This window comes from Chelonoidis abingdonii, chromosome 1, assembly GCF_003597395.2.
Source record: "Chelonoidis abingdonii isolate Lonesome George chromosome 1, CheloAbing_2.0, whole genome shotgun sequence".
NCBI lineage: Eukaryota > Metazoa > Chordata > Testudines > Testudinidae > Chelonoidis > Chelonoidis abingdonii.
In genome coordinates, this window is record NC_133769.1 from 204,928,454 (window position 1) to 204,943,843 (window position 15,390).

Below are 15,390 nucleotides of genomic sequence, written 5' to 3' on the forward strand. Positions count from 1 at the left end.
CAGAAGCTGGGAATGGGCGACAGAGGATGGATCACTTGATGATTACCTGTTCTGTTCATTCCCTCTGGGGCACCTGGCATTGGCCACTGTTGGAAGACAGGATACTGGGCTAGATGGACCTTTAATCTGACCCAGTATAACCATTCTTATGTTCTTATTAGTGGTAGTGATCTATGAGTCAGAAAGAAAACAGCTTGATTTTCACATCTCAGAATAAGTTTTCTAGGCTGGCAGTTGGAAAAGCTTTTATTTTACTTCTAAACTGATCACATTTTATTTGGAGTCATTGAGAAACAATAAACATGGAAGTTCATTATGCCATTTTTTCAGAGTCATTTTCATATTCTAACCACGTTAATATTAGTACACAGTTGCACAATACTGAAATAAATTATGCTAGCCCAAATGATCAAGAATTATGGTTTGACTGTCTACTTGATGCCTCCAATTCAGAAGAGTAATGGAATCCAATTTTCTAGGCCAACAGATTATGGCAAGAAGAATTTCATGATTATCTGAAATCATGCTTGATTTATTCTATACTCAATTTTTTTTTAAATATAATGGTTTGCCAGTGTTCAACTGTTAATGAAACCAAAGAGAGATGCATGATACACTGCAAATCCCTCACTAGTATAACAGGAGATAAGTGGTTCAGCAACCCATTACTTCTCTATATTATTACATTTCAGTTAGATATGATTTACTGTAATACAATATGACATACACATACACACACACACACATCCCATCATGAAGAGACTTTAGTGGAGGATAGAAAATCATAATGCTGATATTTTCCATTATTTCTGAATACCGCAAACTGACCAGATTCACAATGAAAATAAAAGCTCAAACTTTTTTATTTTTAATGAACGCTAATTAATTTAGCCTCCCTTTCAAAAAGGGAACTGGAGGGGTTAGTGAAATACTGTAATATTGGCAATAAATTTTCACACACTAGAATCACAAGAGATTAAGCAAAAGCAGAGTTTCCACAATGTAAGTTTACCTGCTCCTATTGCGGTAGTGGGGAAAGCTTCTGCTTTAGCTCATTCTTGAATCCCTCACTAACAGCACTGTGTCATATGGCATGGCTATTTAACAGAGAAAACAGTCTCTGAGAATAATGGAGTAAAAATTGAGCTCTGATTTCACCTAGAATTTCAGCTTGTTTTTTCAGCTGAAACACCATCGGTTCACAGCTATGAGTGTACCCAATCTTTCAAGGCACATGTGTAACAACTTCCTGATAGTAAAGCAGCAGAATACAACTTTAGAAAATTCTTATTATGGATGAAGCCACAAATGTTAATTAATTTATAGGTTTCAGAGTAGCAGCCGTGTTAGTCTGTATCTGCAAAAAGAACAGGAGTACTTGTGGCACTTTAGAGACTAACAAATTTATTTGCGCATAAGCTTTCGTGGGTTACAGCATCCGAAGAAGTGGGCTGTAGCCCACGAAAGCTACGCTCAAATAAATTTGTTAGTCTCTACGGTGCCACAAGTACTCCTGTTCTTTTTAATTAATTTATAAAGCACTTACTGCCATATATGTAAGCAGTATGGTAAAGGCTAGCTAAATGATAGCCAGGTGGATAAGGATGGATTGCCATCATACATTCTTCAATTCTTATCAGAGCTACACTATGAATACTCATTATACTGAGTTACTGATACAGGTTTATAAGCACTTAACTGAGAGTACATGCCAGCTTTATGGAAGTGGCAAATCCTGATCTGCATTTGTGTTTAGAAGAGGCCTGAAAGTATGATTTCACCAAAGTGGGTGGAAACAGTCAAATAACCATTGCTAATTTGTAAAATATCATATGAAACAGACGAATCTGGAGGAAAAGGTTTGATCTCAAATTAACGCCAACCGTAAACGGAGTAACTTGAACTCCTGGAGCCTCCTTAGATGTGTGGTCAATAGGGAGCTGGCTACAACGCATTTTCATATTATTCTTCAGTACTTTTAACTAAATGAGAAATTTCTGTTTCATTCCCTAGAGGACTTCATGCCAATAAACTAAAAAACAAACTTATGAGATATCATCTGTAAGAGAATCTGGAACCAACACTATCCATGTAATTTAAAGAAAATATATACTGATTTTCTTCAGACCAGTACAGTACTCAAATTTTAAAACATAAGACCCATCTCACAGCACAAAGAAAGTGAGAAAAATGATATCTGAACTTTAGACATGTTTTGAAACCTCACACTTCTGGGATAAGGAAAATGGCAAAAAATTTCTTGTAATTGTTTTATTGCCTGATGATGTAGAGGTACAAACAACAGTAATTGCTTACTCAAAAGTTAGATATTTCAAAAAGGGTTGGCATGGGGAGGGATGGAAGGAACAGCATTTTATATCATGCCTGTTAGTAAAATGAGAGGTGTGTCTCACGCCTGTTTTGTGACTGGTTTGACACTGTGGGTACATCCACACTACCTGCCGAATCGGCGGGTAGTGATCAATCTATCAGGGGTCCATTCATCGCGTCTCATCTAGACGTGATAAATCAATCCCCACCGTGCTCCCCATTGACTCTGGAACTCCACCTGGGCAAGAGGCGGAAGTGGAGTCGATGGGGGAGCCATGGTCGTCAATCCCATACCGTGAGGACGGGAGGTATGTCGAAATAAGATACGTTGACTTCAGCTACGCTATTCTCATAGCTGAAGTTCCATATCTTACATCGACCCCCCACCCCCGTGTAGACCAGCCCCAAAGCTGTGCTATGCCACAAACAAGCAGCTTCATGGGACGCGCTTTGGTTTCTCACAACCTAAAAGATATACACAATGTGTGTGTCAAAATGCTGCAACCCCTACAGAATAATGCTGTACTACAGAAAGGTCAGTTAACTGTATACAGTTGAGCTACATGTAATTTAAATGTAAGAACCAAACTGATCACCTGATGTTGGGAAGATGGCAACAGTTCTGGCTGCTATTTAGATAATGGTTTTTGCATGTCCTAAACATTAAATTATAAACTGTTAATATTATCCTGCCATAGGTAAGTAAGCCAGCCTGCCTGCCATACTATATGACATGTCTGGAAAATACCGCTCAGAATAATCCACCATGAAAAAACATTTCTAATTATCCTCTAGGTCTTTGGCCTTTTAGCACAAATGTGTTTCAGATCATGCTATTCTCAGACAGGCAGATTTTAAAATCTGCCTGTCTGAGAATAGAATGTGTGTACACACATACATATATATATGCATACATACACACACACACACACCATACACCCATCCAACACAGTTTTGGACTGACACTTTTTTCTTCCAAAGGATTTCATCATGCCCTAAAGCTGGAACAAAAATAGCCTTTTCTTTACCTTTTCAATTTTTTAATTGGAAACTTAATTCAGTATTAAAAATTATGTGCAGGCGATGCTGATATCATCATTTTCAAGCTCAGTTTTCTGAATGGTTGCAAAATTTGTACTCAATTTTCCATACCAGAATATCAATTATTATCAGGTTACCAAGATAAGCCAGTTATGGGAAATAAACCCTGTACTATAACAGTGAAGAAGAGGGTCATGGTAACCTAGAAAGGGTAAGAATTATTGAACTGCATTTGATATAGAGATGCTCACAAACATTTACAGGGGCTATCAGAATAGATCGCATGTTGCCAATCAAAACATTTTTATTGTTTATGCAATGCCTGGCAAAAATACTGATAGTCTTGCATACAACTCAAGGAGTAGGCAACCTGTGGCACGTGAGCTGATTTTCAGTGGCACTCACACTGCCCTGGTCCTTGCCACCTGTTTGGGGGAGTCTGCATTTTAATTTAATTTTAAATGAAGCTTCTTAAACATTTTAAAAACCTTATTTACTTTACATACAACAATAGTTCAGTTATAGAAAGAGACCTTCTAAAAATGTTAAAATGTATTACTGACACGCGAAACCTTAAATTAGAGTGAATAAATGAAGACTCAGCACACCACTTCTGAAAGGCTGCCGATCCCTGATATATTTACACACACACCCACACACCTTTGCACATGTGCATTATACAAGAATATATATATGAAGTAAATATTTTCAATAGTGCAGATTTCCTAGTGCAATGCCACTGTTCACTGAAAGAAGCTATCATATAATGCACATCTGCAAAGTTGTAGAGTTAATATTGTTATGAACAGAGAAATATAATGAGTTTAGGAGGAACAGCCAAGTTTCACTAGTTCTGTAACTGTTGCTATAACAAGGTAGTTTTCAAACATCCTATTTTACAGCGCTAATTAATGCCACCAACATTACCTCTTTCCTATGTTAAAGGAAGACTTCTTATGAGGAATGGCCTCAAAGGCCAGAGAGCCAACCAGAAACGGTATGCGCACAGGTGACACACTACCCCTTTACTGAGCATCAATTCATCAGAATGAGAGTACCAAACCCACCCAACTTTACCAGGATGATCTATTAAAGGAACAGAAAACTCTGCTGCATCAGATTGTGATAGCTGACCTGTCCACTGGCAAGGTCTCCACAATGGTAGTAACTGGTGGACCCAGTGCTATTGAGTTCTCTGAAAAGTGGTGATCAGCTAAAATTTCCCTCCCCATGAGCTCTCTGGCATTAGTCTAAACAACTAGCCATATATATCATCCACCATTCCAAGCAGAGAAAAGGGTGCCCATCTACTTACACCCATAATTGCAAGAAAGCTGTTTGGAGGAGCAGTCAGGCTACCAACTGCCGTTATTTACCATAAGAAAAGTTTGGTGCCTGGCCAGGACCCCAAATTTGAACTGCTTTCAATACCATAAGCATCAAGAAGGCAATTTCCTGGTCTTCAGGAAAGCTATCACTAGTGGAAGACATTGTCCCAGTGTTGAGTGTGTCAGATCAGGTCTTACAAAAATATCAGTGGAAACTGAAAGACTTTGAGACCCCTTCCAAATTACCAGACTGGATGGAAATAGAGAAAAACAAAAGAGTGGGAAATTCTCATGGTTCCATCTATTTAAGAAATTATGCCACATTCATCATCATAATATCTCATTACAAGAACCATTACTCTCTTTTGCTACAATGTTCATTTTGGTGGCAGGATAAACTTAGCATTAGGTGACCAGACTGACACTAGACCACGATGATCCTCCCAAAGCTGCTTTAATTGCTCAAGCTCTTCAACTCTGGCCTGTAGGGACTGATTTATATTAATGAAGTCAAGAACAACATTTCTAAATACATGGCCTGGATTGTCAAACCTCCTCAACGCAACAAAAACAAAGATTCCTAAAATGCCTCAGATCCTAACTAGCAAGAGGCCCTTACCTTCAACTTTGCTATTTCAATTCAGCCATGCTAGCAGAGGTAAGTAATTAGACACTTATTTTCAATCTAAAAGAAACTTTTCCAGCCACTAGGGCAAGTTCTTTGCAGTCCCTATCAGAGGTATTGACTTTGGGAGGATACAAAGTGTTGAATGACAGTAGGCTGAATTCACAACATTAGTCTGATTCAGGGAACTTTCTCCAGACTGTGCTTCATTAAGAGCAGTGGGGCCACAGGAAATTTCATTGGCATGCAAGTGCAAAAGTTTCCCTTCTTACTATTCCAAGAAGGCAAAGAAACTTCCTTCACATTAGAGGAAATACGCAGGAAGGTCTAGAGTCTGGAACCACAGAGATAGCTAGGATGAGAGATTTGTCAGATGGATGGACACATTCTATAACTGCAGTTGACAAAGTTTCAGGAGGTTGCCGTATGCTAAATCTTAGCTACACTAAACCCTTTAAGGGAACTTCAGCCTACATGGACAGTTTAAGATTTTAAGGGCTTTATATAAACTGTCAACACAGCGTAACAAAGATTCATTTAAAACAAGTTTCATTGGGATTTCTAAGCATTATAATGTCAAAAAATGTCATGGTTGTATTGGAAAGAAACATTATCTTATGCTTTAAGGGTGGTTCACTCCGGTAGTGAGACCAAAAATTCAAACACCTTCAGTCTTCAGTTTTAAAAACGTTAACATATTTAGATATTTTGTATTAGAAGAAGAACTAAAGCAGCACATAAAGAAGTCAAAATTCATCAGTTAAAAAAAGGTCCTTTGTTTTCAGTATTGACTGATTTTCTGTATTTACCAAAATTTTTCCAGGTTTTGAAAAGCTGGTATTTGGGTTTCACTGATTTTTGCCTGGATTTTGTTTTTTTCAGGACCCAGAAATTTTCTCAGGGGAAGTGGATTGGACTGTGCTGAGGGGCAGAGGTCAGCAGGGGACTGTGGCCAGCAGAGGCACTAGCGCTTATGGGGTGCTCCCCTCCTGATCCTGGCCCTTCAGCATGGCCCCATAGGGGAAACGGACAGGACTGTGCTGAAGGGTCAGGAGGAAGTTATGTCCAGAAGAGAGGTGAGTACTTACAGGGTTCAGCTTTCTGGTCCACTCCAAATTCCAGCCCTTGAATGTGGCCCTGTCAGCTTTCTCTGTATAATGGGGAACGAGATTGTCAGGGAGCCGGGTACCTGCAGCTGAGATCGCCCAACCACTGTAGTGACAGGGCCACAGGGAGCAGAAGTCTTCTTCAACAGCTACATCATAAATCCCACCCCTCTTCCACCCTCACCCACTGCCCTTTGTTCAGTTTTTCCAAAATTTGGGAATATTCACTGATAAATTCCCAGTACATTTAAAAAAATAAAAGAAAAACTGAAAATGAAGGGCTTTAGGATTCCAGTGAAAAATAAAATTGTAAAGGTTGTGCTGGATTAGGAAATTGGCTCACTGCTAAATATCTTCTGTGAACAAAACGTGTGTGGGCAGACTGCCTCTTCCCTGAGCCTGGGAACATTCTTCAAGTGTGTTACTATGATCATCTCTGCAGATAGGTTTATTTGCCAGTCTGAAGTGGCAAAAAACTCGAAGGGTGGGATTTTCCATTGAAGTCAGTGGTAAAATTCCCTTTGATTTCAATGGAGCAGAATTAAGCAAAAGCTAAGCACACTTTTGAAAATCTCACCCTTAAATACTTCATCAGGTTCCTGCTAACAATTAAGTAGATAATGACCCTCATCTTCACAGCTGTCTCCAATTCCTTTAGCTCTTCACCCTATCATGAACCTAGATTGTTGTACTCTCCTTCCAAGTTTTCCAAAAGGCTTTCAGCAGTGAATTACAGTCTATGACACTATCCTTTCACCGTATGCCATCAGCGGTATACAATCTTCCACTTTCTTATCTTCTTCCCAGTAGTTCTAAGGAAGTTGGTGCTGGTGCAGAGATGAGAAAGGCGATAAACTCACTGAAGGCAGAATATTAATTTATTAATTACTTCAAATTTGTAAAATACAACTATAGGTGTCCATTCCACAAACCAAAAAGGATTTCAGACATATTTTCAAACTCCTTATCCAAGATCAATTTAAATGTCTAAGTGATAATCTACATGTACAATTTTAAAAGTATCATTAGTCCCCTTTAGTTAGAATTACTTGTTGGTAAAATCAGAAGAATTATTATTTGTACTGAAGTAGTGCCTAGGGACCCCAGTTACAGATCAGGGCCCCATGGTGCTCATATATGTAACAGAAAGATGGTCCCTGCCCTAAAGAACTTGAAATCTAAGTAACTAGTGAGTAAGAAACAGATTGGTTGCATGTGCTCTCTTGATTAGGGGGTGATTATGCCACACTCTCATCAACGAACAGAATTTAGGCATGACTCTGAAGTCATGGAACTTGACACCAATGCACTATTTGAGTGCTTAAAGTTAGGCACGCACTTTAGCACCTTGCTGTACTGGAGTGAGACCGCATTTCAAACAAAACACATTTTGTTAAAGAACACTGCAATGTGAACTTTCAGTATCCATATTTTCAGGAGTCCTCTAATTTATTAATTAAAATCTAATATTAAAATACTAACGCTGTTTACATGCCCGCTTTAAAGATTTATAAATTGTCTCTTGACTGAATGACTTATGTTTTCCTTACAACTACTAGGCTGGCTTTTGAGAACCTGCTGTAACTTTTTTCTCTTTATTCCAAGTTGTTCTGAGACTGAGACAGATGTTCAACAAGATCCAAAAATACGCTTTTTGTTGGACTGAAAAGCATTTCTTTAAGTAGATTAAAAGACTACAAATGTTAAGATGTTCCTATTTGTGCTCCACACGATGCTTTTAAAGAGACTGTGTTAAAACTGTTGCTATGGTGTCTACATTCTAAGGCTACATGTTGACAAGTATGCCATTAAAATACAACAAGCAGACACTTCAGCAAAAGTCTGCTGTTCATCACTAGAAATAAGCAGTTTTAGGTCAGTGCTTCAACACATGCAAAGTTCTCATCTACCTCAAACAACAGCTAAAACTACAATATTTTGTATATAGAAAACTAGATATCATAAGGCTCTTTTTTTCCATGTGATAATTTAAACCATAAAATAAAATGAAAGACTGTACTGCTGATTGCATTTTATTTTTATTGTCTAAGAACAAACAGGAGCCAAAGCTGACTAACTTAAACTTTAAAAAATTGTATCCAGGAATATCCATCACTAAACATCTGTGTCAGGTACTTGACTCTCCCACTGACCTAAACCAACTTGTCACTTCATTTCTCAGGATCAGACCCTCCCTGGTTTAGCACCAAATCCTGCGAAGTGCCAAATGCCTCCAGTGTGATGCCAAGCAGCCTCAGATCCCAGTGGACTCAACAGGAGCTGAGGTCACTCCCTACCTCACACAATCAGATTGTTACAGCTGCACAGGATAAAATGAGGTGCTCTGTAATGACCCACAGAGTGCTAAGGGCTCAAGGGAAGCTCTACAGCAGCTGCATCTGTCTAACAAGACAACAGAGTGTGACACCGTCTCAGATAAAATCTTCCACAGCAGACAGCAGTGCCTACACTGCCCAGCGTGGGAAAGAAGTGCTGCTGACACAGAAAGCTTATAACCAGAGTGGGACTTATCAAAAGCTTTATCTTTACTATGAAAAATGTGTTCACAACTCAAGTTAAAAGACTAGTGGACAAGGCAGTCTGTAGTTTTCACATGTGTTAATAGGTTTTAACTTAACTTGATAATTCACGTGAATAAAACTATTAACTGCTTTGTGTTCACTAGTTCTCAACCTTTCCAGACTATTGTACCCCTTTCAGGAGGCTGATTTGTCTTAAGTACCCCAAGTTTCACCTCACTTAAAAACTACCTGCTTACAAAAACAGAAATAAAAATTCAAGTGTCATAGCACACTATTACTGAAAAATTGCTTATTTTCTCATTTTTACCATATAATCATCAAATAAATCACGACCCCCCCCAGGTTCAGAAACACTGATATAGCATATAGAGCAGTATAAATTTCATTGTCTGTATGAAATTTTAGTTTGTATTGATCTCAGCAGCGTTTTTCATGCAGCCTGTTATAAAACTAGGCAAATATCTAGATGAGTTGATGTACCCCCTGGAAGACCTCGGCGTACCCCGGAGGTATGCGTATTCCTGCTTGTGAACCACTGCACTATGATTTGATCTTAAGTTAGCTACTGCAGGTTATGAATGCACTTTTTTCATAATGAAGGCAAGGTAGAATTTACCAGTGAGTGGCCTTTGCACCACCAATTTATGCTGTGTCTTCAGTCAGAGAGGGCTCCTGGGACAAAGGTGTTCCCAACATTACCAGAGTTTTCCCACAGGTTTGGATAACTGAATAGATTTCAAACATATTTACACAATTAATAAGTAGGACAGCTCTTGGCAAAACAAAATTAAAAAAATATCAGAGATGTTCTATTTAATATATTAAAAACAATTTACAGGTAGTCTAAGGATGAAGTTTCTATTACATACTAAACTGTATTTAATACCACTTGCAGCCCCATGCAATTGGTGGAGGGATGCAATAAACCAAGATGCATGGGTAACTGTAAATTTGGCATTTTATAAGATTTCAAGTGTATGACTATGCAACCTTAAATAGCTTTCTTTTAACATAATTATGTACACAAAAGCATCCTTAAAAAAGGGAAAGAGGTAAAAATAAATCCCAAGTATTCCTAGTACACCACTGCAATAGCTTTGGTGGTAGAATGGGCCTGGCATTTTCCAAAGTCCCTGCTCAGTTCCTTTAAAAAAAAAAAAAAAAAAAAAAAAATTGGAAGGATGCCAAAATAACTGAAATGAGAGAAGAAAAATTATTGTTTTTAAGACCTTTACAACCCAGCTAAGCCCAAATTTCCCATGACAAAGAAAAGGCACTTGTCTAGGCCACAGGCTTTATTACTGCCAAATTTCAGTGGTTTGCTGCAAAGCATGGAAATGTTAAAGCTTCTCAAAAACAAAAATAAAACAACTCCCTACTTCCCCACACCCAAAAAAATGTTCAAGAGTCTTTGATAATGAAAAATGTTAGACAATCAAATATAGGGCTCACTACTAGCTCACCTATAATACATTTAAAAGAATGGAAATGTGGTATTTTCTTGTATACATTACAAAATGCAAAAATAGCACAGTTTACCCAATCATTAAACAGAGCAAGGTGGGGTGAAAGTATGTAAACAAAAAAAATACCCTACTCACTATTTTGTTCTTAGTTGTACTTACTGACAACTCCTAGAGTTTATATGACAAGTTATAACAGAAGAAACATTATTAAAGGTGTCTACTGCAACTCCATAATTAAGGTGGCATTGAGCTTTTCAGTTAAAGCAGGATTAATGTCCACCTATTTCAAACTTCAATGATTTTACTGCCATACACACATCATTCTACATTATATATAAGAAATATATAAATAAATACATCACACAAAAATATGGTTGTTTGAAAACATTAACCTGAACTCACCATGAATTCTTTTGCTGAAGTGCATTATTTTCATTTTTTTAAATAGAAAACAAATTAATTGCTTACTTAGTGGTCTTTTATGTCCATGAATGCATTAAGTGATATCAGAAAGTACTTCACTGTACCAAAAAAATTAAATTCTATATTAGTAGGGATTATACCAACAAACATCAATGTTAATTTAAAAAAAAGGATTAGAAATTAAAGTACATTAGCATTGATCTTCAGCATGAAACAGTTGTGATCAATAAAGAAACTAATCTGTAAATTTGATTAATTGAGTAAATCCTGTTTACCAAAGTTCAGAATAAGCATAATTTACAAATATGTGAAGTAAAAGATTAAAAACCCATTCTTGGTTATTATATCTGAAGAAAACACTTTAAAACATAAGATCAGCATTCAGATAAGTGTATCAAAATCACTACTTTTCTTTGAACTTCAATAATCTACTCTTACTCAGAAACCCAACAACTTTATGATTTGGTGAGTTCATCAAAACAAGAAATTTCCCTCAAAGATCACAAGGATGGGTACCCACACAGTGAGCTTGTTTCACAGGCCAACGAAGGAAGCAGCACACGTGACGTGTAATAACATCTCTTTTTTAAATCTAAGGGCTTGTCTACATACAAAAGTTGTTCTCCTTTAATCGTACTAGTATAGTTAAAGTAGTGTAACCTTCCTAGTGCGGATGGAGTTATATCAGCATAAATGTGCTTGTATCACTACAGCTTATTCCCAATATCGGAAGAGGAATAAGCTATACTGCTTATACATTTATACTAGTGTTACAGTGTTCACAATAGAGTGTGTGCCAATATAACTATGAGTTAAAAAAAATTGTATCCCCAAAACTGCTACAAAACTGTGTTTAGACCAGGCCGTAGCAGTAAGTTGTGAAATTCTGAACTCTCAGAAGTTAAGTGCTATGGATAATTTGCAGTAGTTCTGCAGTGTGAGAACGATGGCAATGTCGTAGGAAACAAATAAAAAAGGAAATTATGAGACTTAATTGGTAGTAATTACAAGTTTTTGTAATTTTAGGTAACATCATATTCCTAGCTATGAGTAATATAAAGGCTAACAGGATTCCACATGCTCAGTTTTAGTCCTGTGTATGGACATTTCTTTATGGGTTGAAAATATATAATTCAATCTGAAAAAGTTGCTCAAAGAAAAAACTTAAAGGTAGTTAAACTATATAAATATTAATTTAAATAAATGTAAAACAGTCAAAGTATTAAGTTCCTTCCAATTCTTCAGTTGTTCCTGAAGCTACTGAGACATTCTCTTGTTCCAGTCAAAGACAGGGATAAACACCACCTAGCTCTATAGCCACTCTGATAGGACTCAGCAGTGGAGCTGACAAGCTTTAAATGATGTCAAATCCTGCCTTGCTTAAGCAAAAGAATAATTACCATGACACACAAGGTTCCTATACACAGGGGAAAGTATTTGAAGTATGGAAAAAAGCCCCAGGTCTCTCACCATAAGTTACATCATCAAGGATCTAACGTAAATTGACAAAAAGGAATACACTCAAAGTTCAGGTTGTGGGTCCAATAAAAGTTTTTACCTCATCCATCTTCTGTCTCTAACATCCTGGGACCAACACAGCTACACCACCACTGCATACAGATTCAACTTAATCCAGTACGCCTCTAAATGAGAGTATAAGAGCCATAACAGTCCCTTTTTAAAAGTTAGGCCTCTGGCTATATAAAAACTACTTCTGGCTACTGGTGGCAATCTGCACTACAGTACAGGAAACCCAACTCATTGCCCGTGTAAGTATGTCACTGGCCAACCAGTTCTCGGAATGCTGAAGAAGTAGCACGCTTAGCACCAAGGAAAGATAATTAAGTACCTGTTTATACTCTCACCCAAACTACGCTACAAAATTAGGTCGATACAAGGCAGCTTACATTGATCTAATTGTGCATATGTCTACACTTATATTTGTCTCCCACCAATGTAAGCTCCCAGCTGGGCTGGCAAGTAACACTGCCTCCCTGATCAGCACAGACCCATGGTCAATGTACTTAGATTGACGCAGTTTGAGTGCAGACACCGAATAACTTATGTCAACCCTATCTATCTAACATCAGCTGTCCAACAATGCTCCATACTGACCACTCTGGTCACCATTGTGAACTCCACTGCTCAGCAGTCATGGAAACTAGAAGCCCCTCTCCCCTTTAAAGCCCTGCAAATTTTCAAAAATTCCTTTCCTGATTGCCTGGTTTGGTGAGCACACCTAGCAGCTCTCCGTCGTCGAGTGTAACTGCCCAGCTGGGCCAGTGAGGAGAAGGGGCACTGCAGGCACAGCTCTAAACTAGCCACTGAAACAATGACATCTATGAGCAGATTGCTCAGGGAATGCAAGTGAAGGAGTACGACAGGGATCAGCAGCAGAGCCGCGTGAAAGCCAAGGAACTGTGGCAGACATACCAGAAGGGCCATGGAGGCCAATGATCAATCTGGTGCTGAGCTGCAGATTTGCCACTTTTACCAAAAGCTGCATACGATATCTGGCAGAGACCCTGCCAACCCCCTCAACACACACACACACACACACAACTGTCGATACCTCCGAGGAGCTTGAGCCACAGGTCTCTGCCATGAACAGCACGGAGGATGTGGACAAGAAATAGGAGGAGGAGTATGGGGAACAGGCGACTGGACAATCCAGCTGTGCAGTGAGCCAGGACCTGCTTTTCATTTCATCTCAGTCCAGCCTATCAAGCCCAATGCAGGGGAAGGAACCTTGGGTAAATGTGTAGAAAACTTTTCAATTACAGGGATGGCACCCCCAAAGTAGCAGAACAAATCTTTTCACTTTTCATTCATTCTTCTCATGTGAGAAGAGTACTGGTACCACCAAGAGCGGTAGCATTACTATCTGCTTTTCATTCCCCTCTAGAGTTAGACGGGGGAGACCAGAGAGAAGAGCATGTGGAAGAGCAGGTTACTCACTTTGTGCAGTAACTGGAGGTTCTTCGAGATGATTGCCCCTGTGGGTGCTCCACTTAGGTGTCTTGGCAATTGGAGATTTGTGGTAGCAGTGCCTGGTTGGGCCGCACACGTGGCTCCAAGTGATTGTACAGTGGTGTGCAACCAACCATCCCCCAGTTCCTTCTCTATCTCAGAAAATCAGCGTGAAAATTCTGAAGTAGAGGGAAGGAGGGAGAGTAGTGGAGTACCCAGAGGGACAACCATCTCAAAGAACCTGAGTTACTGCATAAGGTGAGTAATCGTTTCTTCTTCTTTGAGGTGTGTCCCTGTGGGTGCTCCACTTTAGATGATTGTTGAGCAATGCCTCTCAGTGGAGGAAAGGGGCTTTGGAGTTGGTCTACTGATGGTGAATAACACCATAAGTCCAAACTAACATCTGCTGCTGATTGTTGTTCTAAAGCATAGTGTTTAGTGAAAGTATGGGCTAATGTCCAGATAGCTGCTTTGCAAATATCAGTGATAGGACACAGATGTTGCTAACACTCTCATGGAGTGTGTGCGACCTCCCGGTGGGGGTTGCAGATTGTGGTTTTGATAGCACAAATGGATGTATCTAAATATCCATTTGGATAGTCTCTGTTTTGAGATGGTTTCGCCCAAGGGTGGGCAAACTTTTTGGCCACAGGGCCATATCTGAATATGTAAATAGTATGGTGGGCCATAAATGCTCATGAAATTGGGGCTGGGGTGTGAGAGGGGATGAGGGCTGGCTGTGGGTTCAGGCTCTGGGGTGGGGCCATAAATGAGGAGTTCAGAGTGCGGGAGGAGGCTTCGGGGCAGGCAGTTGGCTCCAGCTGGGGGTGTGGGCTCTGGGGTAGAGTTGGGGGAATGAAGGGTTTGAGGTGCAGGAAAGGGCTCCAGGCTGGTACCAAGAGGTTCAGAGGGCAGAAGGGGGATCAGGGCTGGGGCAAGGAGCTGGGGCTTTGGGAGGAGGTCAGGGGTGCAGGCTCTGGGTGGCACTTACCTTAAACAGCTCCCAAAAGCAGCAGCATGTCTCCCCTCTGGCTCCTATGCGGAGGCACAGTGCTGGTCATACGGCTCTGCACGCTGATCCATCTGCAGGTGCCACCACTCCAGCTTCCACTGGCTGCAGTTCCCAGCCAATGGGAGCTGCAGAGCCAGTGCTTGGGGAGGAGGCAGCATGAGGAGCCCCCTGGCTGCCCTTATGCATAGAAGCCCGAGGAGGGCCATGCCGCTGCTTCTGGGGGCAGTACGGAACCATGGCATGCATGGAGCAGGACAAGCCCCTGGCCCGAGTGCTGGAGCAAGGCAAGCCCCCGAACCAGCTCCCCAGTGGAGCTCAGGGGCCGGACGCAGCCCATAGTTTGCCCATCCCTGGTTTAGCCCCTCGAGCATTCTGTTATGAAAATTAGTAGTCTAGGTGATTTTGAAAGTTTTTGTTCTTTCCATGCAAAAAGCTAATGCTCCGTGAACATCTGGCGTGTAGAGTGAGGCCTCCCTCTCATCAGCATGTGGCTTTGGGAAAAATACAGGTAAGTAAATAGGTTGATTTCAATGAAAAGAGGAGGT

The 15,390-nt window shown here is 39.9% G+C and overlaps 1 protein-coding gene and 1 long non-coding RNA gene across 2 annotated transcripts in view; both read right to left on the minus strand.

Moving 5' to 3' along the window:
* Positions 1-15,390, minus strand: part of HLCS (holocarboxylase synthetase) — a 209,240-nt gene that overhangs the window by 76,305 nt on the left and 117,545 nt on the right. The window lies entirely within an intron of this gene.
* LOC142047952 (uncharacterized) lies at positions 846-9,676 on the minus strand. Its single transcript, XR_012657288.1, has 2 exons — positions 9,591-9,676; positions 846-1,097 (listed from the first exon to the last, which is right to left on the minus strand). It is a non-coding gene; the product is annotated as an uncharacterized LOC142047952 (long non-coding RNA).